Source organism: Callithrix jacchus, chromosome 5, assembly GCF_049354715.1.
Source record: "Callithrix jacchus isolate 240 chromosome 5, calJac240_pri, whole genome shotgun sequence".
NCBI classification, from domain to species: Eukaryota; Metazoa; Chordata; class Mammalia; order Primates; family Cebidae; genus Callithrix; species Callithrix jacchus.
In genome coordinates, this window is record NC_133506.1 from 164,357,891 (window position 1) to 164,382,334 (window position 24,444).

Genomic DNA, 24,444 nt, shown 5'->3' on the forward strand with positions numbered 1-24,444 from the left:
TCAAGATCGTTCCACTGCACTCCAGCCTGGATGAAGAGGGAGACTCCAGAGAGATCCAAGATGGCCGTCTAGCAGCAGCTCAGGGTTGCAGCTCCCAGTGAAGGCGCAGGGACTGAGTGGACGCCAGACTTCCAGACGAATTTTTGTTGCTTATGGACCAGGAGATTCCCAGGGGAGGAGCCCCACGGGTCGCCAGCACAACTCTTTTGGCCGGCGCGACTGTTTTGCTGGCAGCCTGGCCTGGCGGTTCTCAGTGCGGAGTATGCGGGACTGGGTGCCCTTTTAGTTGGTGTTTGGAGCTCCGAGAAGGCAGTAACCCATTCAGCTGATTGGGAGGGGGACTGAAGCCGGGAGCCACACTGGGAGATTCCTGGGCAGAAAAGTGCCATGCATCTCAGCACTGCTGTTTCAGCCGGCACGGTCGCCACCCGGGAAATGGCATAGATCCCGGCACCTTTTCGGCGGGAGACTGGGGCACCTGGGCGAGAATCAACCATTCCATTAGGAAAAGAAAAAAAGGGGGCTCTGAGGTGGGGAGCCAGGTGATCCGGTTCAGCTGTCCCACCCCCACAAAAAAACAGCAATTGGAAACACTGACTGTTGAGAGTTCCACAGCAAGCACAGCTGAACCCAGAAAGGTTCAGCTCTGTGGGGGAGGGAAGTCTGCTGAAGGAAAACAAAGAAACAGAAATAACACCACCACCAACAATCTGGACAGCAACTCAGAGACGCAATCTGAAAGTTAGCAATTACAAAGACGACAGGTGGATAAATCCACAAAGATGGGAAGAAACCAGTGTAAAAAGGCTGAAAACATCCTAAATCAGAATGCCCCTCCTCCTTCAGGGGATCGTAGCTCCTTATCAGCAAGGGAATAAGGCCTGATAGAGAATGAGTGTGATCAGTTGTCAGAATTAGGCTTCAGAAGGTGGATAATAAAAAACTTTTGTGAGCTAAAAGAATATGTTCTAACCCAATGCAAAGAAACTAAGAACTTTGAAAAAAGGTTTGATGAAATGCTAACGAGAATAGACAATATAGAGAGGAATATAAGTGAGTTAATGGAGCTGAAAAACATAACACGAGAACTTCGTGAAGTATGCACAAGTTTTAACAGTCGAATTGATCAAGCAGAAGAAAGGATATCAGAGGTCAAAGACCAACCGAATGAAATAAAATGAGAAGACAAGATTAGAGAAAAAAGGATAAAAAGGAATGAGCAAAGTCTCCAAGAAATATGGGACTATGTGAAAAGACCTAATTTACAGTTTGATAGGTGTACCTGAATGTGACGAAGAGAATGAATCCAAGCTGGAAAATACTTTTCAGGATATTATTCAGGAAAACTTTCCCAACCTAGCTAGGCAGGACAATATTCAACCCCAGGTAATACAGAGAACACCACAAAGATATTCCTCAAGAAGAGCAACCCCAAGGCACATAATTGTCAGATTCACCAGGGTTGAAATGAAGGAGAAAATGCTAAGGGCAGCCAGAGAGAAAGGTCAGGTTACCCACAAAGGGAAGCCTATCAATCTCACAGCTGATCTCTCAGCAGAAACCCTAAAAGCCAGAAGAGAGTGAGGGCCAATATTCAACATCCTTAAAGAAAAGAACTTTCAACCCAGAATTTCTTATTCAGCCAAACTAAGCTTCACAGGTGAAGGAAAAATAAACTCTTGTGAACAAGCAAGTACTCAGAGATTTCATCACCACCAGGCCTGCTTTACAAGAGCTGCTGAAAGCAGCATTACACATGGAAAGGAACAACCAGTATCAGCCTTTACAAAAATATACCAAAAAGTAAAGAGCATCAACATAATAAAGAATCTACATCAACTAATGGGCAAAACAGCCAGCTAGCATCAAATGGCAGTATTAAACTCACATGTATTATTACTAATCCTAAATTTAAATCGACTAAATCCCCCAATCAAAAGACACAGACAGGCAGATTGGATGGAAAGTCAAAACCCATCAGTATGCTGCATCCAGACCCATCTCACATGCAAGAATACACAAAAACTCAAAGGGATGGAGGAAGATTTACCAACCAAATGGAGAGCAAAAATAAATAAATAAAAAGCAGGAGTTGCAATTCTCGCCTCTGATAAAATAGACTTTAAAGCAACAAAGATCAAAAGAGGCAAAGAAGGACATTACATAATGGTAAAAGGATCAATGCAACAAGAAGAGCTAACGATCCTAAATATATACACACCCAATACAGGAGCACCCAGATACATAAGGCAAGTTCTTAATGACTTACAAAGAGACTTAGACTCCCACACAATAATAGTGGGAGACTTTAACATCACATTGTCAATATTAGACAGATCAACGAGACAGAAAATTAGCAAGGATATCCAGGACTTGAACTCAGACCCGGAATAAGTAAACTTAACAAACATTTATAGAATTCACCACCCCAAATACACAAAACATACATTCATGTCAGCACATCACACCTACTCTAAAAGTGACTATATACTGGGAAGTAAATCACTCCTTAGCAATTGCATAGCATTTCACAGGTTTAAATGAAATATTGGTTGGCTGCTTGTTTGTTATTTTCCTCCCTTATTCCTTCCTGTCTCCATTTAAGCACAATTATTGGCATAAAAGAGGTTTTCTTTTTTTTTTTTTTTTTTTTTTTGATATGGAGTTTTGCTCTTGTTACCCAGGCTGGAGGGCAATGGCGTGATCTCGGCTCACTGCAACCTCTGCCTCCTGGGTTCAGGCAATTCTCCTGTCTCAGCCTCCTGAGTAGCTGGGTAGGCGCGCACCACCATGCCCAGCTAATTTTTGTATTTTTAGTAGAGACGGTGTTTCACCATGTTGACCAGGATGGTCTTGATCTCTTGACCTCGTGATCCACCCACCTTGGCCTCCGCAAGTACTGGGATTACAGGTGTGAGCCACCGTGCCCGGCCCAAAAGAGGTTTTCAATACCCATTTTTAGACTGCATTGTAGCCTGGGCAATAAAGCAGCATTCCCATTCTCTCTCCCGCTTTCTCTTCCTCTTTCTTTCTCTTTCATTCTTTTTTTTTACTCTTTTTTTTCTTTCTCTTTCATTCTTTTTTTCCTCTCAAAAAAAAAAAAAAAAAGAAGAGGGAGACTCAGTACCCTCTTCCCACCAACAAGAGTTTTACAACTCTGTACCTTTTGATTGATGGGATTTAATAAGATCTGTTGAACCTGTGAGATTTTCTCTACTTTTGTGATTGTCCCTAGAATGGAAGAGGCATGGCACCAAGATAGTAAAAGGAAGGCATAGCCTTGATCAAAGTTTGAGTTAGAGAAACTTGGACTTTTTTTCGTAGAAAAAAGTACCCTATTTCAGATTTTTTACATTTTATTGACTAATTTTTTTAAAGCATGATTTATTCCTGGTACTTCTACGAAGACAGTGGTTTAGAAGGCTGATATTTGTTAGCCTCAAAATTCGTCTTCCATTTTACGTTTAAAAAATACTTCAGTGTTGTGATCTTTTCGGACATTTCACGTTCACATTTCTGGCTACAGGGTACTCTAAAGGGAATGTTGTTATATAAGGATTATCTTGGCAGGGATATGGACGAGAATTAAGATTGCCTTCCTGATTCTGGGGCTTGGACAGTATGTTCCTGCTTTGTAGAACTGTGATAGGGAAAGTGCAGTCCTAGGTTGCTATTGGTTATGATACACTGTAACAGTTTTTTGCTTCTTAACCTCATTATTTCTGTTTCAAGTCATTGTTCCTTGATTCTTTGCACCTTTCTGTGTCTTAATTTCCTCATTTATGAAATGAGGATAATAGTTTATTGACATTTATGTGTAAATATGAATACATTTAAACACTTAGAACAATGCTCAGTATTTAATGAACGAATGCTCAAATATTAGCTGTTGTTATTAATATTGTACCTTATTTTTAAACACTGAAAGTTTCAAGTTTATTTTAAGGCACTTGCATACGTTTTAGCTCAATCTGGATGTATATCACTTGATAAAATCCAGCCAATAGGGATTTTTATATTAAATGTTTCTCAGTTGCCTCCGTGACCAAGAAAAAAGCTCTGGAATTGTTAGTAGTTTATCTCCTCTGAGGAGTCTTATGTATTTGCTATTTCTAGTCATTAAAGCAGCAGTTCTGCAAGTGGGTTCCTTGGACCTCGTGGAAGTCATAAATAGAACAGCAGGGGCTGTGTGGCTGCTGCGCCATATTGAAATGTTAGATATTTGTTGTATATGTGTGTACTTTTCTATGGGACGGGACCAGAGCTTTCATCGGCCTCTCAGAGGAATCTCTGGCCCAGAAAAGCTACAGAACCAGTACCTTAGTGTTAACCTAGGTTGGTTATGAACTGCCAGAGTGAGTGACTAAGCCATTTTACGGGAAGTAAGCAGTTGATTTTATGTTGAAATATAAATGAGGTAGGCATTATTTTGAATATTTTTTACGTTTTTCTATCAAGCATAAAATTGTACCTGCTTTTCTAGGCTCTTCATTTCTTTTAAATAGTGCACAGGTCCATAAAAATGCAGTTAGTAAGGAAGCTTGAAACCACACTTGAGTTCAGTATGTTAGGAGTTTTAGTTTCAATAACTTTCCTCCTGTTAATGTGATTTTGCTGGTTTTTGAGAGGCTACCTTTGAGCCCATTTTCCCAATGACTGAATTTGGTACATTTGGGTATCTTTTCGGGAGAGGGAATTAGAGGGGACTGATGGTAAGTTTACAGTGTTTTCTCTTTAATTAAAGTAATCTGCATGTCATCAGCATTGTATGAACCCAGTTAACTTGTTTCTAGTCCAATATTCCTGTCGGAGAGAATATATTTTATTTGTATGTGCCATTTTGGGTTACCCCTTCTTCCCCCTCTGCTTGCCTTTGTGAAATTCAAAATGATCTTTTAATATTTCTCTTGTTATTTTTGTGGAACTCTCTCTTATCCATTACTCTTATCTCTGTGGAAATATCTCATGTATTTGGCCTTACGTTTCCCCACCTTGGGTCTTCATTTCAGTATTTTTATCTACTATTTCTTGGTAACTATAGATAATTTCTATTTTTTTCTGTCTTTGGCATCCCTACTTTTATTCAGAGTTAGATTTTCTTCTTTTTTCGTTGTTTCTTTGAGACAGTGTTTCACTATGTTACCTAGGCTGAACTTCTGGGCCCAAGTGACCCTCCCACCTCAGCCTCCTGAGTAGCTGGGACTACAGGCATGCACCGTCATATCTGGCTCTTAGATATTATTCTCTGTAACTGCCAATTCTAGACAAAAATGTTCATTCATCTGTTCAATAGATATTTTTGGTGCTAAGCTCTGTGCTAGAATAAGATTCGACTCCTGTCCAGTGCGGCAACTGGTATGTGAATAAATGCTCCAAGTGCTGTAATCGAGTTATGTTCAAAGAGGAGGAAAAGCGTGTGTACTTTGCCTGAGGAAACTGGCTTCAGAAGTGGAGACCATGTTTGAGCTGGACTTTGAAGTATATGAATAGGAAGAAAGATAGTGAGGATAAAATTTATCTCTCTAGCCTTCACGAATCTGATTCTTCACTTTATATTCTTTTACCTGTCATCCTCTGTCGTATCTATCTAAAAATTCATTAGAGCAAAAATGTTAGAGATGAACAAAGTTTGAACTCGTGCAATGGGAGTGGAAAAGATGGATTATATTCTAGGGATAATAGAGGTAATTTTCTTTTTTTAAACCTTTTTGCCATCAGGTAAGTCAACCAGAATTCGAGGTTATTTTGACAGCTTTTGGTGATGATTCAGCTATGGGGAATTGGAAGATCGAGAAGTCTAGAATGTTTCCAGGCTTTTTTTGGCTTAAGCATCTGGGTGGATAGAAAAGCCATTACTGACTTAGAAAATATTGAAAGAAATGGTCAGGGGTAGAGCTGATAACAGTGACTTTTTTTGCTTTCATTTTTTATTATCTTTGACTCCTTTGTAGCAGTTCATTAATGCAATAAATTAGTATTTGTGCCTGCTTTTTTCAGGCTCCCTTTTAGGCTTGGGATACTTTAGCAAGCAAAGGCTCAACCCTTGTGGTCTTACATTTTACTAAGAGGAGACAACAACAAACATAAGTAAATCATATCGTTGGCTAGAAGTTGGTCAGTTTTCTCAGAATAAAATGGGAAGTAGGCTCAGGAGCATCAGGTTGAGGGTGGGACCTGCAATTTAAATAGCATGGTCAGAGTGGGACCTCATTGAGAAGGTGAAAGACGTTGAACAGTCTTGCGGGAGGCAAAAGGGGTAGCCATGTGGAGTGAGTTAGCAAGCTAGGAGTTTTTAAGGTCAGAGAGCAGTAATGACGAATGCTCCAAGTTGAGAACAAGCCTGGCATGTTCATGGAGTGGCCAAGCGGTCAGTGTGGGTAAAGTGGGTGAGCAAGGGGAAGAGTAGTGGGCTGTGAGGCCAGGGAAGAAGGGTGGGTGTTGGCAGTGGCAGATCATGAGAAGATTTGTAAACCGTGAAAAGTATTTTGGATTTTGCTTTTAGGGAAGTCACTGGAGAGTTTTACGCAGAATAGTGATATAAATTCGATTTACATCTTAAAGACTTACTTACTCTCACTGGTAGGCTGAGAAGAGACCATGGGGCAGGGACAGGGCTGGGACCAGGAGGCTGTTACCGTAATCCAGGGGAGATAGGACAGAAGCTTGGATCAGAGCTTGCATTGGTAGCAGTAACAGAGGTCTACTCACTCACCTGATATCCAGCTTTATATCTTTAGTTATCTTAACAGATAGTCCACTTGGATTTGTTTTTTTTTGGTTGGATGCGGAGAGATGGGTCTCATCTTGTCACCGACTGGAGTGCAGTGGTGCAGTCTCAGCTCACTGCAACCTCTGCCTCCTGGGCTCAAGCAGTCCTCCCACCTCAGCTTCTTCCGTAGCTGGAACTACAGGCACATGCCACCATGCATGGCTAATTTTTAAAAAATTTTTTATAGAGACAGGGATTCACCATGTTGCCCAGGCTGGTCTTGAACTCCTGAGTGCAAAGCTGTCCACGTGCCTCGACCTCCCAAAGTGCTAGGATTACAGGCGTGAGCCACCATGCCCAGCCTGCCACTTGGATTTCTTATTACCTGAAACCAGGAGATAGAACATAAAATTCATTTCTCCATTTCTTTATTCTCCATATATCCATGTTTCTGCCAGTGATACATTATTCTTCTACTGTCTTGGCCATAATAATTCTTAGTCTCCTCTTATTCTCATATTTGGTCATTTTGTCATTTCTATAGTAGGAATCACATATACACATTTCTGGATACCACTTGATAGGGTTTGGCTGTGTCCCCACCCAAATCTTATCTTGAATTTTAGCTCCCATAATTCCTACATGTTGTGAGAGGTACCTGGTGGGAGATAATTGAATCATGGAGGCGGTTTCCCCCATACTGTTCTTGCAGTAGTGAAATAAGTCTCATGAGATCTGGTGGTTTGATAAGGGGTTTCCCCTTTCACTTGGCTCTCATTCTGTCTTGTCTACCACCATGTAAGACATGCCTTTTGCCTTCTGCCACGATTGTGAGGCCTCCCCAGCCATGTGGAACTGAGTCTGTTAATCCTCCTTTTCTTCATAAATTACCCGGTCTTATTATCTTTATCAGCAGTGTGAAAACAGACTACTATGCCACTTAATCCAAAGCAACCCTCTGAAAAGTCCACCAATCATCCTCAGCCCCTTTCCACCCCCATCTGTGGAATCTTACCTTTACTATACCTTCCTACACAGTGGCCTCTGCTTTTCCCCTTCTTTTTCCTCTGCCAGAGATTTGTCTTTTATAGTCATAATCAGCCTTCCCTTACTGATGGATCCTTTGTTGATTCTTCCTTTATCTGGACTCGTATGGCAGTAAGTTTCTATTCCTCATTTTGTCCCATTATTAAACCTTGTGGGCAGAGGACTGTATCTCATGCTTATGTCCATGGTACCCACTATAGCATTGAACACATCTGTGCAGAGTGCTGGGGTCATGAAAGCAGATGTGTTGAAATCATTCGTTTCCTCCTAGGAATTAATAGTACTCCAATGGTACTTTTTAGAATGGGTTTTAAGTGAGGTAGCTTGTTTTAGCGACTTACATGATGGCTAGTCTCCCTTCAGATATTCTTGCTTCAAAGCATTTTGTTTTGTTTTTGAGACAGAGGCTCACTTTGTCACCCAGGCTGGAGTGCAGTGGCATGATCTTGGCTCACCGCAACCTCCACCTCCTGGGTTCAAGCAATTCTCCTGCCTCAGCCTCCTGAGTATCTGGGACTACAGGCACACCCTAATTTTTATATTTTTAGTAGAGATAGAGTTTCACCATGTTGGCCTTGATGTGTTGGTCTCCTGACCTGTCTGCCCACCTTGGCCTCCCAAAATGCTGGGATTACAGGCATAAGCCACTGCACCTGGCCTCACAGTGTTTTTATTGAGACACTTGAGATTCAGAATCAAATATTAAGTACCTTTCTTCCTCACTTTATTTTTTGCTTATTATATTTTGGCACAGATGATTTTTTTTTCTTTTTCCCTGCAAACATCATCTTAGCCACAGATGATTTTTTTTGGGGGGTGGGCATAGTGTTTTATTTTTTAAGTGTCTGTGAGTGAAATTTTTTTTTAATTGCATTTTAAGTTTTGGGGTACATGTGAAGAACATGTAAGATGGTTGTGTAGGTACACACATGGCAGTGTGGTTTGCTGCCTTCCTCCCCATCACCTATATCTGGCATTTCTCCCCATGTTATCCCTCCCTAACTCCCCACCCCCCGCCGTCCCTCCTGTTTTTCCCCCTCACAGACCCCTGTGTGTGATACTCCCCTTCCTGTGTCTATGTGTTCTCATTGTTCAACACCCACCTATGAGCGAGAACATGCGGTGTTTGATTTTCTGGTCTTGTGTCAGTTTGCCGAGAATGATGGTTTCCAGGTTCATTCATGTCCCTACAGAGGACACAAACTCATCGTTTTTTAAGTCACAGATGATTTTTTAAACTTTCTCTTGGCTTATCAGATTAGCTCAATACTATGTTCTGTGACATTTGGTTAGCCACTCTATATATATATTATATTGTCATGAGACATAGTCCCCAGAAAAAGTAGCAGCTAAGATTATTGATGGTAGCCTGCCTTATTTACTTTCAAGGTTGAATTTGGTAACACATACCAATTCCAAATATGACTAAGAATATCTTCATTTGTATTTGAAGAACAAAGTACAGCAATGGAAATGCTCTTTGAAGATGCTGAATTACCAGTCCTTTTAAAAACTTAACTGAAACTGTAGAATTTATCATTTGTCCTGTATGGTACTATCCTGCAAGTGTAGTAAATGAAAAATAAAGGTAAGCGTTTTTTTTTTTTTTTTTTGAGACTGAGTCTCACTCTGTCACTGAGGCTGGAGGGCAGTGGCAGTGGTGTGATCTCGGCTCATTGTAACCTCCATGTCCCAGATTCAAGTGATTATCCTGCTCAGCCTCCTGAGTAGCTGGGACTACAGGCGTGGGCCACCACTCTTGGTTAATTTTTTGTATTTTTAAGTAGAGATGGGCTTTTGCCATGTTGGCCAGGCTGGTCTCCAACTCCTGACTACAGGTGTGAGCCACCACGCCTGGCCATGTTTTCATTTTTAAGTTGGATTGTTGGGTGCTTATGGGAAACATTAATTTGGTGCATTTCCTTATTTTTTGGGGAAACATTGTATCAGGTATATGATTTTGAGAGGTTTGAATTAAGCCTTTTGTATATGTGTGCTTATACGCATTCAAAGTACTTTTTCATTGAACTTTTTTTCTTGTTACTGGTTTAAAACATGAATTACACTCTGTTTCCTGAATTGTCGCCAGATGTATATTACTAATTGCCATGCAGTGGGACTTTCTGAGACTTTATTTACCTTATCTATCATAATTTAATTATTGTCATCACTTGAATGCAGCATTTCTTTCTTTTTTTTTTTTTTTAAAGACAGAGTTTCACCATGTTGGTCAGGCTGGTCTTGAACTCCCAACCTCAGGTGATCCGCCCGCCTTGGCCTTCAAAGTGCTTGGATTAGAGGCGTGAGCCACTACGCCCGGCCTAATGCAGCATTTCTTAAACTTTTTGGTCTCAGGGCTCTTTTATACATTACATACTAACATTTTTGTTTAAAAATCTATTTTCCAAAAAAAAAAAATAGTGAAGAGAGTGCCATTTTGCAGATATCATTAATGTCTGGCTTAAAAGACAAGCTGGATTTTCATCTTCATTTCTGTATTCCATCTGTAATGATTTGCTGTTTTGGATGAAGTATCTGAAGAAAGTCTACCTCTTATAAATACAGAGTTGGAAAGAGAGGAGTAATTAGTAGCGTTTTCACGTAGTTGTGGACATTCTTCTTTGCTACTACACTAAAACTCTGCAAGTGGTAGTTTCTTAAAGGTCACTTGCAATATAGAATCTGAAATTTGATCAGCAAACCTTTTATACTCTCTTACGTTAAATTCACTGGTCTGTCTTGGATTTGGAATGAATCTCTTACCCAGATACGATTTTGTAGCATCATATATCCATCATCTGGAGACTGTTGGTTCCTTGAATTATGCAGTTCTTTTGAATGTTGACACGTTTCATTATAGAATACCAAAAGTTCACATTCGTTAGCCTCACCCCTGATTTTATCAGAAAAGTCTTTAAGTACAGGGAGCTGTCAAGCTTATGGTGGTAGGTACAAGTTCTTCGGACTTTAATTTTCACTTAAAAGTTGAATTTTATTAATGACAAATTCTGTCAGCTGTTTTTTTTTATTTTAAAGGATGGGCTTTTTTCATTGATTTTTGAAAAAATATCTTTCAGATGCTTGAGTCTGAATAATTATGCTTTACCTGTCAGTCATTCTTTCAGGTAACAACGATCTTCCACAACAGAAGTAGCTACCTCAGTGCTCAAACAATTGCAGCTGTGCTTTTCTTTGAGGCAGTCATCTTATGTTTGTGTCCAGCAGAAGCATTTCATGTGTATTTGCCATTTGGTGTCACAGGATATTAAGGATGCATACTCAAGGGTTGAAGTTTAATAAAAACAGTTTTACTGCTCATCAGGGACATTCTGAAGCGAAACGGACTTTTTAAAAAATCGCCAGTGCTAGGTGGTAAAGAATACAGTGGTATAGTCTGGTTCCACTCCCTTGATTTGTGGTAGTACCGGTAGCTTTACCCATGGTTGCTTTTGCACTATCAGCAAATATCAGCACAGTGAAGAAGGTAATTAAATATTATAAGAAAATATTTTGACCTTGGGAACACACAGTCTTGAGGACCCCTAGGGATCTATACACTGTACTTTGAGAATGCTAATTTAGTGTGTTGCAGTGTGAAAAGATTGCAGGTTCCATTTAAAAATACCTGGTGAAGTGCTGATCCCTTTTTATTGAGGCGACCTGCCTAATACACACTCCTCCTCCCAGTGCTTCTTAGGGGAACCTCATTCATAACAATGAATTGCATGCCTATTTCAGTGTTTATTGCTGGTTTTAAGAACATAGGGGCCAGGTACATTGGCTCACGCCTGTAATCCCAGCACTTTGGGAGGCTGAGGCGGGCGGATCACCTGAGGTCAGAAGTTCAAGACCAGCCTGGCCAACATGGTGAAACCTTGTCTCTACTAAAAATACAAAAAATGAGCTGGGTGTGGTGGTGGGCTTCTGTAATCCCAGCTTCTCAGGAGGCTGAGGCACGAGAATCACTTGAACCCAGGGGCAGAGGTTGCAGTGAGCTATAAGATTGCGCCATTGCACTCCAGCCTGGGCAGCAAGAGTGAAACTCCATCTCAGAAAAAAAACAATACAGTACACATTTTTTAACCAGATTTGAACCACTTTTAAACTATTTATTTTAAGCATGTATTTGTTACACGTTACACTTATGTTGGTGGATAACCTGTCTTTGCCCTTACTGTCTTACTTAATTCTCCTCACAACTGCACAAGGGAGGGACTTGTAAAACATCTTCATTTTGCAGATGATATGACAGAAGCTCTAGGAGACTGTGTGACTAGTCCCTATTTCCTGATATTTAGAAATATATTGTTAAAATAGTCTCTTTAAGTAGATAATAGAAATCTTGCGAGGTCTGCCTGGATATATGCTCTGTGGTGACTCCAGGTTGTCCCTTTCCTCAGCTGCATGTCACAGGGCAGCTATCTTGAAGTGCCCTTCACGTGGGCAGCTAGTGGTTCTTTCCCACTCCTGGTAAAGGCCCTGCAGAGGAGTAAGGAAGCTGTACTTTGCTTACTCTTTTGATTAACAAACAGCCTTGCCGCTCAACGTTTGGAATCATAGCGGTTTCTAACAGTCTTACACTTGTGAGGAGGAACAAACAGGAACAAAAATGTAAGAGTTTGGTGTTTATGTCCTGAACTGCCACCAAGGTCGTGGCTGACTGCAGATACTTAGTTTTGCATTTTACTGCCAACTGCCCAAGCCACATCTACTCTCTGAAAAGTTAAACCTTATAGCAGAAAGTGTTCCTTTATTTAGTGGTTAGCAAGAGACTTGTAAAAGCCGTGTTTGCACTCTTTGTATTCAGGTGTTCATGCATAAGTATGTGGAGGCTTTAATAATCCTAGGAGGGGGTAGGAGGATTAAAGAACACACAGTGCAGGATAAGAGTAAGATTTGGATCATGAACTTGACGATTTACTCTCCAGTTCATATTTAATTATGAAATATTTCAAACCTACAGAGAAGTCTAGTGAATAGTATAAACTATGCCTAACAGCTATACTCTGTACTATGTTGACAATGTCATAGTAAAATATTGACATTGTATTTCTTTAAAGACATTGTATTTAAAGAAATAAAGACATTGTATTTCTTTAAAGCTAGAAAACCTTTTAGATTTCTTCTCCCCCCCAACCCTTACCTCACTCGCTAGAGGTGACTATTGTCTTGGAGTTGGCATGTACCATTGTCACTCTTTGTGACTAGTCTGCAGTTGCCAAAACAAAATCTTTGCAGTTTAACTGGTGAAAACCAATGAGGTTCCTTGGAGATGTGTTAGGCAGTGTGCTCCACATTTCTAGCAATTATGGAGTCCAGTGTTTAGTTTGAGTAGAGATTTTTTTTCCAGTGTAGGTTATATCTTGACAACCCTTTTTTTCTTCTGTTTCTATAGTATGTGAATTAAATGTTTTCTGGAATTTTAACGTAAAGTATTGTTTTTTTATTTTGGTACTGTAGATTTTTATTTTGGTAATGTAGTTTCTTCTTCTTCATCAGTATTGTGATAATTACACTGTTGTTGGTTTTTGAGACAAGGTCTCACTCTGTTGCCCAGGCTGGAGTACAGTGGCACCATTTCGGCTTACTGCAACTTCTGCCTCCCAGGTTCAAGCAATTCTTGTTCCTCAGCCGCCCGAGTAGCCGTAGCTGGGATTACAGGCATGTGCCACCATGCCTGGTTAATTTTTGTATTTTTAGTAGAGACAAGGTTTCACCATGTTGTCCAGGCTGGTCTCTATCTCCTGGCCTCAAGTGATTTGCCCACCTCAGCCTCCCAAAGTACTGGGATTACAGGAGTGAGCCACTGCGCCCAGCAACTGACAATGTTTTGAATATGAAATAGTATTTAGAGGATTCTTTCTCAGAAGACTTGATCTCTAATTTATGCAAAGAATATTGACACATTATTTTTTTCTTCCGTTTTATTTATTGCTATGAATGTATTAATGTGACGTAAACTTTTAGTTACAGTGTTCATGAATTCCACTTAAATTTTATGATCTCAAATTTATTGAAGTTTGGGTTGTGATTCTACTAAATAAATATCTTGATTTAGTATCTCTGTTTTCGGTATATCTTTGTTATGATTTTTATGGAGAATGTCAGAAAGCATCATCAGGTTTTTACTTTTATTGTATGTTGTATTTGCCTATTCCTAAAATTCTGTGATACTCAGCTTTGATCAAACCTGTCTATTGCATATTTGGTAAAACATTTGGGAAGAACTTAGGCAATTCTTGTCATATCTAGAGAAAGTGACAGACTATACAAATATATTTTTCTTCCTTTTGATTTTCTGTAGCTTTCAGTTTATAAAGTTGGTTCTTTGTTTTGATTTGTTGTATATTTAAAATCTTAGGAATAACTTGGTTTCTTTGCAAAATCAAACGTAACATAGTAAAATCAATTAAAAATGTAAATTATGCCGGGCGCGGTGGCTCACGCCTGTAATCCCAGCACTTTGGGAGGCTGAGGTGGGTGGATCATTAGGTCAAGAGATTGAGATCATCCTGGTCAACATGGTGAAACCCTGTCTCTACTTAAAATACAAAAAAATTAGATGGGCATGGTGGTGCGTGCCTGTAGTCCCAGCTACTTGGGAGGTTGAGGCAGGAGAGTTCTTTGAACCCAGGAAGCAGAGGTTGCGGTGAGCTGAGATTGTGCCATTGTACTCCAGCCTGGATAGCAAGAGTGAAACTCCGTCCCAAAAAAAAAAAAGAAAAAGAAGTGTAAATTACTTCAACATGGCCAACATAGTGAAACCCCTCTACTAAAAATACAAAAAAATTACCCAGGCGTGGTGGTGTGTGCCTGTACTCCCAGCTAATCTGAAGGCTGAGGCAGGAGAATCGCTTGAACCAGGAGGAGGAGGCTGCAGTGAGCCGCGATTGCACCACTGCACTCCAGTCTGGGTAGTAGAGGGAGAGTCCATCTCAAAAAAAAAAAAAGTTGAGGTATTAAAACTAAGTAATTGAAATAGTTTTTAATTTTAAAATATTTTAATTACAATAAACCCATTTTCTTTGACTTTTTCAAATAACGTTGTTAAAGACCCCATTCAAGACTTTTGTGGCACATAAGTATGATCTTTTCCCTAGTTCTTTGAGCATAAGATACCGTTATCCAAGTTTAAAATGTAAAAAATGCCATGTAACTGATTTTTCTCTCTGCAGTATAGCATTACATTATAAAAACAGAGACCGCTTATTTCATTGCCTTTGTATTTTTATCACTTAGAAATATCTGTTTGGGGCCAATTGTGGTGGCTCACACCTGTAATCCCAGCACTTTGGGAGGCTGAGGTGGGCAGATCACCTCAGGTCAGGAGTTTGAGATCAGCCTGGCCAGCATGGCAAAACCCTGTCTCTACTAAAAATACAAAAGTTAGCCCAGCATGGTGGTGAGCGTCTGTAATCCCAGCCAGAAGTTGCAGCCCAGCCTAGCCAACTTGGCGAAACCCCGTCTCAACTAAAAAGACAAAAATTAGCCCAGTGTGGTGGCAGACACCTGCAATCCCAGCTACTCAGGAGGCTGAGGTACAAGAATCACTTGAACCTGGGAGGTGGAAATTGCAGTGAGCCAGGATTGCTTCACTTCACTCCAGCTTGGGTGACAGAGAGAGACAGTCTCAAAAAAAAAAAAAAATTAAAAAAAATAAAAATTGAGAAAGAGAGAGAGAGGTAGTTTGTTGACATGGTGATAGAACTAGTATAGTAATTCCCTTGGAAAAAAAGAAGATAAGACTTTAAAACGGACCTATTTCTTTAAAAAGCAGTACATACTCTTTTTTTCCCCCCAAAAAACATATTGAGTACTTAAGGTTTTCAAGTAAAGAAGTAGCAGCCCTTGTGGCCAAGTGTAGTGGCTCATGCCTGTAATCCTAGCACTTTGGGAGGCCAGGGTGGGTGGATTGCTTGAGCCCAGAAGTTAGAGACCAGCCTGGACAAAAGGGTGAAACCCTGTCTCTACAAAAAACACAAAAAATTGGCTGGGTGTGATGGCATGCACCTCTAGTCTCAGCTATTTTGGAGGCTCAGGTGGGAGGATCACCTGAGACTGGGAAGTCGAAGCTACAGTGGGCTGTGATTGCACCACTGCATTCCAGTGTCAGTGACAGAGTGAGACCCTGTCTTTAAAAAACAAAATTACTAGTGCCACTTTTGGGGTACCCAATGCTGGTAAAAAGGCTATACAACAAAAAGTTGCATCACAGCAGAATAGGAAGTGTTACCAAAAAATGAATTAGAGACCTACACTTGAACTGTGTTCTTGATTACATTGGTTCTGATACAAAGTGCATGCTTAGTACCATTTATATTCTTACAGCTATTTTTTTTTGGAAGAATTGAAGGAAGTTTTAATTATGGCATATAAATACACAGTGTTTACACCTTTACTAAGCAAAGGTTTTATTTAGCTAAAGCAGCTTTATTAAGTGGACAGAAATAGGTAACCTGTTGGGCACTTACTTTGCTTACTATGGTGAGTACTTATACAAAATCAATTTGTGAGGTACTAGGCAACATAAGAAATAAAGAGGGCTGGGCGCAGTGGCTCACACGGGTAATTCTAAGCACTTTGAGAGGCCGAGGTGAGCAGATCACAAGGTCAGGAGTTTGAGACCAGCCTGGCCAATGTGGTGAAACCCCGTCTCTACTAAAAATACAAAAATTAGCCAGGTGTGGTGGCAGGTGCCTATAGTCCCAGATACTCAGGAGGCTGAGGCAGGAGAATTGCTTGAACCCGGGAGGCAGGTTGCATTGAGCCGAGATTGTGCCATTGCACTCCAGCCTGGGTGACAGACAGAGTGAGATTCCATTTCAAAAAAAAATAAGAAAAGAAATAAAGAGAAATATAAATGCAGATATATTTCTATATGTGGAATAGGAGAAATTGAATGAAAAAGTATGTATAATATATAGTATTATATGGGTGATATATTTTATATAAATATTTATAGATATATAAAAATATATATCTATAAATATATATAATGTATATAAATATATGTATAAAATGTATATATATATATAATATATAAAATGTGTGTGTGTGTGTATATATATTTTTTTTTTTGGAGACAGAGTCTTGCTCTATCACCCAGGCTGGAGTGCAGTAGTGTGATCTCAGCTCACTGTAACCTTTGCCTCTTGAGTTCAAGTGATTCTCATGCCTCAGCCTCCTGAGTAGCTGGGATTATAGGCATGCACCACCACGCCTGGGTAATTTTTGTGTTTTTAGTAGAGATGGAGTTTTGCTATGTTGGCCAGGCTGGTCTTGAACTCCTGGCCTCAAGTGATCTGCCCGCCTCAGCCTCCTAAAGTGCTGGGATTATAGGCGTGAGCCACCACGCCTGGCTAGTATTTGTTTTTATTTAGAACATTTCAAATATACACCGAATAGAGTAATAGAATAATATAACAAATTCTATGTACCCCCACCCAACTTTAGAAATTTATGGTAGATTTTTAAATGTGCTATCAGTGATTAACAGCAAATTACTTCTGTAAAAAGATATAATTTCATTTACATATATTTGCACTTCTCTGCCATCAATCTTGGTAAATTTTATCTCCTAAGGCTCTATGAGCCTATGTATCACTTGATAAAGTCAATATATCAAAGTGATATTTGATATTTTCATGGACAAGCTAATATAGCAAAGTGACATGTAGTTTCCTCACTTACTGTGGAGCTCAATTCATTTGTAAATTTTCTATTTGGTTTGCTCTGAAGAAACAAAAATGATCTATCTACTCATTATTTGCAAATTATCAGTATTTTTAACCTCCACTTTCTAGATGTATATTTGTGTGTTACTAGTGCAGTGGTATCTTCTGGCAACATCTGGAAACATTTTTGATTGTCACAGTGGGTACATGCTGCTGACATCTAGTGACCAGGCACGCCACTCATCATCCTGCAATGCACAGCACATTCCACAGCAAGGATCATCCAGCCCAAAATGTCAGTAGTGCTGAGGTATAGAAACCCTGGTCCAGTGTAAGTGAAACTATTTTCGTGGACAGGCTATTTTAGTGTTTTTTGTTTAGTTTTGTTTGTTTTTAAAAAAGGAAATTGAGATTGGTCTTGAGGATTTATCTTTACTGATTTAAAGAAAAAATTTATTCTTGGCTGCGCATGGTGATTCAGGCCCATAATCCCAGCACTTTGGGAGGCTGAGGTAGGCAAATCACTTCAGCTCAGAAGTTCAAAACCAGCCTGGGTAACATGGTGAAAGCCCATCTCTACAAAAATACAAATGTTAGGCTGGTGTGCTGGTGTGTTCCTGTAGTCCCAGCTACTCGGGAGGGCTGAAGTGGGAGGACCCCTTGAGCTGGGGAGGTTGAGGCGGCAGTAAACTGTAATCACACCACTCACTATACTCCAGCATTGGCAACAGGAGACCCTGATTCAAATAATAATAATGAGAAGAGTCATCTTAACCACTCTGTTTGTTCACTAGCTACTTTGCAGATTACTTCTTTAAAACAGTTTGGGGCATTTAACACTATTACAAAAGCATTTTTACTCTTTAGCAGCCCTGACTGAAGAAAATTCTAAGAGCAATACATATGGTGTTTTTTTAAATTTCCTTTTTTTTTTTTTTCAGTCTCCGTAGAGACTCAATAATTGCCATTGCCAACTATATTTCAAGTCGTCATGGTGAGGTGTTGGGAAAGGTTTTCAATCAGCAATTATCACACTTCGTATAAACCTGATTGGCTACGATACTGCCACTGCGCAAAGCTTACATATGGTGTTTTAAACATGACTTTTCACTGCTCTTTGAAAAATTCTTACATTTGGAAAGATGTCTTCTCTTCTACCTCGCCCAATTTAATTCAAGCTTAATTTAATTTTTTGATTTCAGGTTTAAAGATTCACCTACCATAAAGAGAAAAATGTAGTATGAATTTGATTTCAGGTTTAAAGATTCACCTACCGTAAAGAGAAAAATGTAGTATGAAATTGATTTCAGGTTTAAAGATTCACCTACCGTAAAGAGAAAAATGTAGTATGAAATTGATTTCAGGTTTAAAGATTCACCTACCGTAAAGAGAAAAATGTAGTATGAAATTGATTTCAGGTTTAAAGATTCACCTACCGTAAAGAGAAAAATGTAGTATGAATTTGATTTCAGGTTTAAAGATTCACCTACCGTAAAGAGAAAAATGTAGTATGAAATTGATTTCAGGTTTAAAGATTCACCTACCGTAAAGAGAAAAATGTAGTATGAAATTGAAGTGTGGCCCATTTCTCAGCTATAAGTAGAGAAGATTTACGTGTAGGATTTTTCATCATAAAGAAAGCTTATCAGAAAAGAAAATTAACTTTTCTTTCCACTGCCCACCATCCTCTCTAGCTTTTAACTTTTTCATTCTGGAAAATTTCAAAACATACACAAAAGTAGAGAAATAGTGAACTTCCATATACGTATCATTTATCTTCCAGTGCACAACAAGTAGTCATACTGAGGTATAGCTGAAACAAGAGTGACTTTGTGTACCTCACAGGATTATTTTAAAGAAAACCTCAGAGAGTGTACATTTTTCAGTACATTGTTTTTTTTTGTTTGTTTGTTTTGAGATGGAGTTTCAATCTTCTTGCCCAGGCTGGAGTGCACTGGTGTGATCTTGGCTCAGTGCAACTTCCGCCTCCTGGGTTCAAGCGATTCTCCCCGGGTAGCTGGCCTTATAGGCATCTGCCATCATGCCCGGCTAATTTTTGTATTTTTAGTAGATACTGGGTTTCAGCATGTTGGCCAGGCTGGTCTCCAACTCCTGACCTCAGGTGATCCACCCATCTCAGCCTCCCAAAGTGCCGGGATTACAGGTGTGAGCTACTGCACCTGGCTGCTTTAGTAGGTTCTTCATATAGATTCCTTTTTAGAAAAATATGTAACCGTAAGATCATTACGATACCTAAAATGATTAACAATAGTTCCAAAATATCACGTGGATCTAGTTACTAGGAACTATGTGATGCTTAAATTTCAGTGTTTTCTGATATTTTTTCTCTTTTAAATACATTGTTTTCTGCTTTATGGTCTAAGTCTATCAGAAGTCACCGTGGACTGCAGTTATATAGCTTATAGCATCCGCTGGAGAAGATATCTTCATCAGGTCATTCATATTACCATGAAGACATGATGCAGTCTTGCTGCAGAACTGTTTGAGGGATTTGGCTGATAAGGAAACGACAGAATAGAAAAGTATTTCCGGAACAGTACGGAGGCACTGATGTCACACTGGAGCCAGTGCTGGGGAAAGTACAAATGCTGTGTTCACTGAGCATCATATGGATTGTTTGCCGATTGCAGCAAGTTAAAGTTAACAAGCAGATAAGTTGAGAAAGAAAATCTTGTCGATGCAGTATGACCAAACTCTAGTGAGTTGGGGGCTTTAAAATAAAAGTTGAAGTAAAATAGTAGCAGGTGGTATGAGAATTCATATGATGAATGGAATAAAAAATGTTATTTAACTTCATAGAGTGAATATGAATAAGGACTATATTGCTATATCTCAGTGTAAATATTAGGGACATTATATACAAGTTGTATACAAGCCTCAATTTAGAGTGTGAATTTCTTCCCTGGAATATTGATCAATAATTGAAACCAATTTTGTTGTAAGTTGAATTTAAAATAAATCTCTTGCAAGTTAGGTCCGTTTATTTATCTTTAATGCAAAAATGACGAAACACGTTTCAGTTCTGAAAGAAAACCTTGTTCTTATACGTTCCCACCAGCTGTTAGACAGACAGCTGTGGCCTGCCCACGGGTGACACTCTGATAGTGGCCAGCATATGTTGAAGAACAAGAAATACAGCTGAAGTCCTTTTTTTTCCTTAAAGAACTTCACGTATGTGTATCAGTTCACAGATTCTTGCTTGTACAGACTGTATCATTAGCTGGTTTAAAAGAAGAAAGAGTAAAAAGCCCTGCAGACACACATACGTACTATTCTTTTTTTTGAGATGGAATCTTGCTCTGTTGCCCAGGCTGGAGTGCAGTGGCACGATCTCAGCTCACTGCAACGTCTACCTCTTGGGTTCAAGGAATTCTCCTGCCTCAGCCTCCCCAGTAACTGGAATTACAGGTGCCTGCCACCACGCCCTGCTACTTTTGTATTTTCAGTAGTGATGGGTTTCACCATGTTGGCCAGGCTGGTCTCAAACTCCTGACCTCAAGTGATCCTCCCACCTCAGGCCTCACAAGCTTCCCAGAGTGCTGGAATTACAGGCATGAGCCGTCACGCCCAGCCTCACTTTTTTCCCCCCTCCTCTGAAAGAGTCTTTCTTGAAAATATTTTACGGTTGAAAGTTGTGGCATTTTCTGCTCACAGAGGAAAAAAAAAGTACAGCATGCAGTGTTGTTTACCACTTCGGTTCTTTTATATACCATGCGGAACTGGGTGACTGATGATTTGACACATTTTGTTCCTTACTGTGTAACTTACGTGCCATACTTAAACCTTAGAAACACCTGGACTGTTCAGCACAGAAAAAAGTTGGGTTTAGAGCCCTTCTCGACCCTTTCTCTGCTGCTTCACGATGAAGGCTGATGTTTCTTAATTCACAAGTTGGGGACAGACTCCTGCAGATAAGGGGCTGTGGCATAGATGCCCCAGGTGCTGCTGGTGTTCACCGGTAGTCTCTTAAGACCTTGCCATTACTGTGCACACTAGCCAACTTCTGCATCTCAGCAACTTTGTCTCTTTTCTTGCTGCCAGCGATTCTCCCTGCCTGGAGGGCAGGCCAGGAATGCCAGGATATTAACACTTACTTAGGGGGTGGTGTTCAGCCAGTATCCGCCAGGAGTTGGTGGATAAACACCCAGCTCCTTTAACCCTCAGGTGGGATGACTAAGGCACATGTCCACACTGTTTTCTGGGTACTACAGCAGGACTAAGCACCAGTTTTCCTTGGTAGTATCCAGCTGGTACTGGTTTTCTACACTCATCACTTCAGAGGCTCCTTTCTTCTTCCTTTCTCTCTTTTTTTTTTTCTTCTTTTTTTGGGCGGGGAGGAAGGCAGGAAGGGAGGGAAGAAGGACGGTAGGGAAGAAGGAAGGGATGAAGGAAGGAAGGGAGGAAGCGGGGAGGGAGGGAGGGAGGGAGGGAAGGAAGCAAGGAAGTCAAGCAATGAGAGAGACATTGCCGACCTGGATCTAGAGGTTTATAAGTTGATTTCTTTTTTTTTTTGAGAGAAGAAAAGAAAAAAAAAAAATAAGTAAAGGAGAGGAAGAAAGAGGAAGAGAAAGAGGGAGAGTAAATGGAAATATTGCTTTATTTTGAAAAAAATTGGGTATTAATAATGGCCAATCAATGTTTCATTTAAACTTATGGGTAGGTGTGATGTGGTATTGACAAGAATGTATATTTTGTGTGTTTGAAGTGGAGAGCTCTATAAATATTTATTAAGTTTACTTGTTCCGGATCTGAGTTCGAGTCCTCGATATCCTTATTAATTTTCTGTCTCATTGAATCTAAGTCTCCTATCTGGGTGTTAGGATTGTTAGCTCTTGTTGTTGCATTGATCCTTTTACCACTATATCTTTGTTGCTTTAAAATCTATTTTATCCGATACGAGAATTGCAACTCCTGCTTTTTATTTATTTATTTTTGCTCTCCATTTGGTTGGTAAATCTTTCTCCATCCCTTTGTTTTGAGTCTTTGTGTATCCTTGCATGTGAAACAGGTCTGGATGTAACATGCCGTTGGGTTTTGGCTGTGTCTTTTGATTGGGAATTTAGTCAATTTAAATTTAGGGTTACTGCCATTTGATGTTGATTGGCTGTTTTATCCATTTGTTGGTGTAAATTCTTCTTTATGTTGGTGCTCTTTACTTTTTGGTGTATTTTTAGAAAGGCTAATACTGGTTGTTTCTTTCTGTGTGTAATGCTGCTTTCAGAAGCTCTTGTAAAGCAGGCCTGGTGGTAATAAAATCTCTGAGTCCTTGCTTGTTCATAAAAGATTTTGTTTTTCCTTCAGTTGTGAAGCTTAGTTTGGCTGGATATGAAATTCTGGGCTGAAGGTTCTGTTCTTTGAGGCTTGTAGAGTTTCTGCTGAGAGATCTGCTGTGAGTCTGATAGGCTTGCCTTTGTGGGTAATCTGACCTTTCTCTCTGGCTGCCCTTAGTATCTTCTCCTTCGTTTCAACCCTGGTGAATCTAACGATTATGTGCCTTGGGGTTGCTCTTCTTGAGGAATATCTTTGTGGTGTTCTCTGTATTACCTGGGGTTGAATGTTGACCTGCTTTGCTAGTTTAGGAAAATTTTCCTGAATGATATCCTGAAGGGTATTTTCCAGCTTGGATTCATTCTCTCTGTCGCATTCAGGTACACCTATCAGACGTAAATTTGGTCTTTTCACATAGTCCCACATTTCTTGGAGACTTTGCTCATTCCTTTTTATCCTTTTTTCTCTAATCTTTTCTTCACGTTTTATTTCATTAAGTTGGACTTTGACCTCTGATATCATTTCTTCTGCTTGAACAATTCGAGTGTTTAAACCTGTGCATACTTCTCGGAGTTCCTGTATTGTATTCATCAGTGCCATTAATTCACTCATACTCCTCTCTAAGTTGTCTATTCTCAATAGGATTTCATCAAACCTTTTTTCAAAGTTCCTAGTTTCTTTACCTTGGGCTACAACATGTTCTTTTAACTCACCGAAGTTTGTTATTACCCATTCCTTGAAGAGTGATTCTGTCATCAGGAGGCGCTCGTTCTCCGTCAAGCCTTGTTCCATTGTTGACGTGGAACTGTGATCATCTTTAGAGGGAGAGGCGTTCTGACTTTGAGTAATCTCAGCTTTTTTACGCTGGTTTCTTCCCGTCATTGTAAATTTATCCTCCTGTCGTCTTTGAAATTACCAACTTTCAGATTAGGTCTCTTGAGTGGGCGTCCAGGTTGTTAGTTCCCAGGGCCAGAGCAGCGGCGTTAAAACTGATGGTGCTTTTCTGCCCAGGATTCTCCTGTCCGGCTTCCTTCTTGTGTCCGTAGTAGGCGACTCTGCCTTCCCGGGGCTCCAAACCTCGGTCAGAAGGGGAACCGGTCCTGTTTACTCTGCGCCAAGCGCTGCCGCACCGAGGTGCCTTCACAGCCGCTGCGCGGGGCTCTGGTGTCGTGCTGGGGGCCCCTGTGGGTCCCCCAAACCTGTTTACTCTGCTCCGAGAGCTGCCGCGCCCAGGTGCTGGCGCGACCGCTGCGCTGGCGGAACCGCTGCGCCGGCCGGACCGCCGGCCATGAGAGTCACGCTGGCGACCCGTGTGTTTCCTCCACTGGGGGATCTTCTGCTCCGTGAGCGACCAGAATTTGTCTGAAAGTGTGGCGTCCTCTAGTTCTCCGCGCCTTCCCTGAGAGCTGCAATCCCTGGATGTTAGCGATCGGCCATCTTGGATCGTTCCCTTCCTTTCTCTCTTTTCCAGTTCTCAGTATTTTCTGACAAATAAAGTACTTGAACTTTATTTATTTATTTATTGAGACAGTGTTTTACTCTGTCACCCAGGCTGGAATGCAGTGGCGCGATCTCTGCTCACAGCACCCCAGCCTCGGAGGCTCTAGTGATTCTCCCACCTCAGCCTCCTGAGTAGCTGGGACTGCAAGTCTGTGCCACCATGGCCAGCTGGCTGGCCTCCCTCCTTCCCTCCTTCCCTCCCTCCCTCCCTCATTCCCTCCCTCC

General features: G+C 40.5%; 1 protein-coding gene and 1 non-coding gene across 2 annotated transcripts in view; one reads left to right on the forward strand and one right to left on the reverse strand.

The window, feature by feature from the left end:
• The window catches only part of GTF2F2 (general transcription factor IIF subunit 2), a 157,285-nt gene that overhangs the window by 29,101 nt on the left and 103,740 nt on the right, over positions 1–24,444 (forward strand). The gene's annotated exons all lie outside the window — the stretch shown is intronic.
• Positions 18,372–18,510, reverse strand: LOC118154163 (U4 spliceosomal RNA). The gene has a single exon (XR_004744061.1). It is a non-coding gene; the product is annotated as a U4 spliceosomal RNA (small nuclear RNA).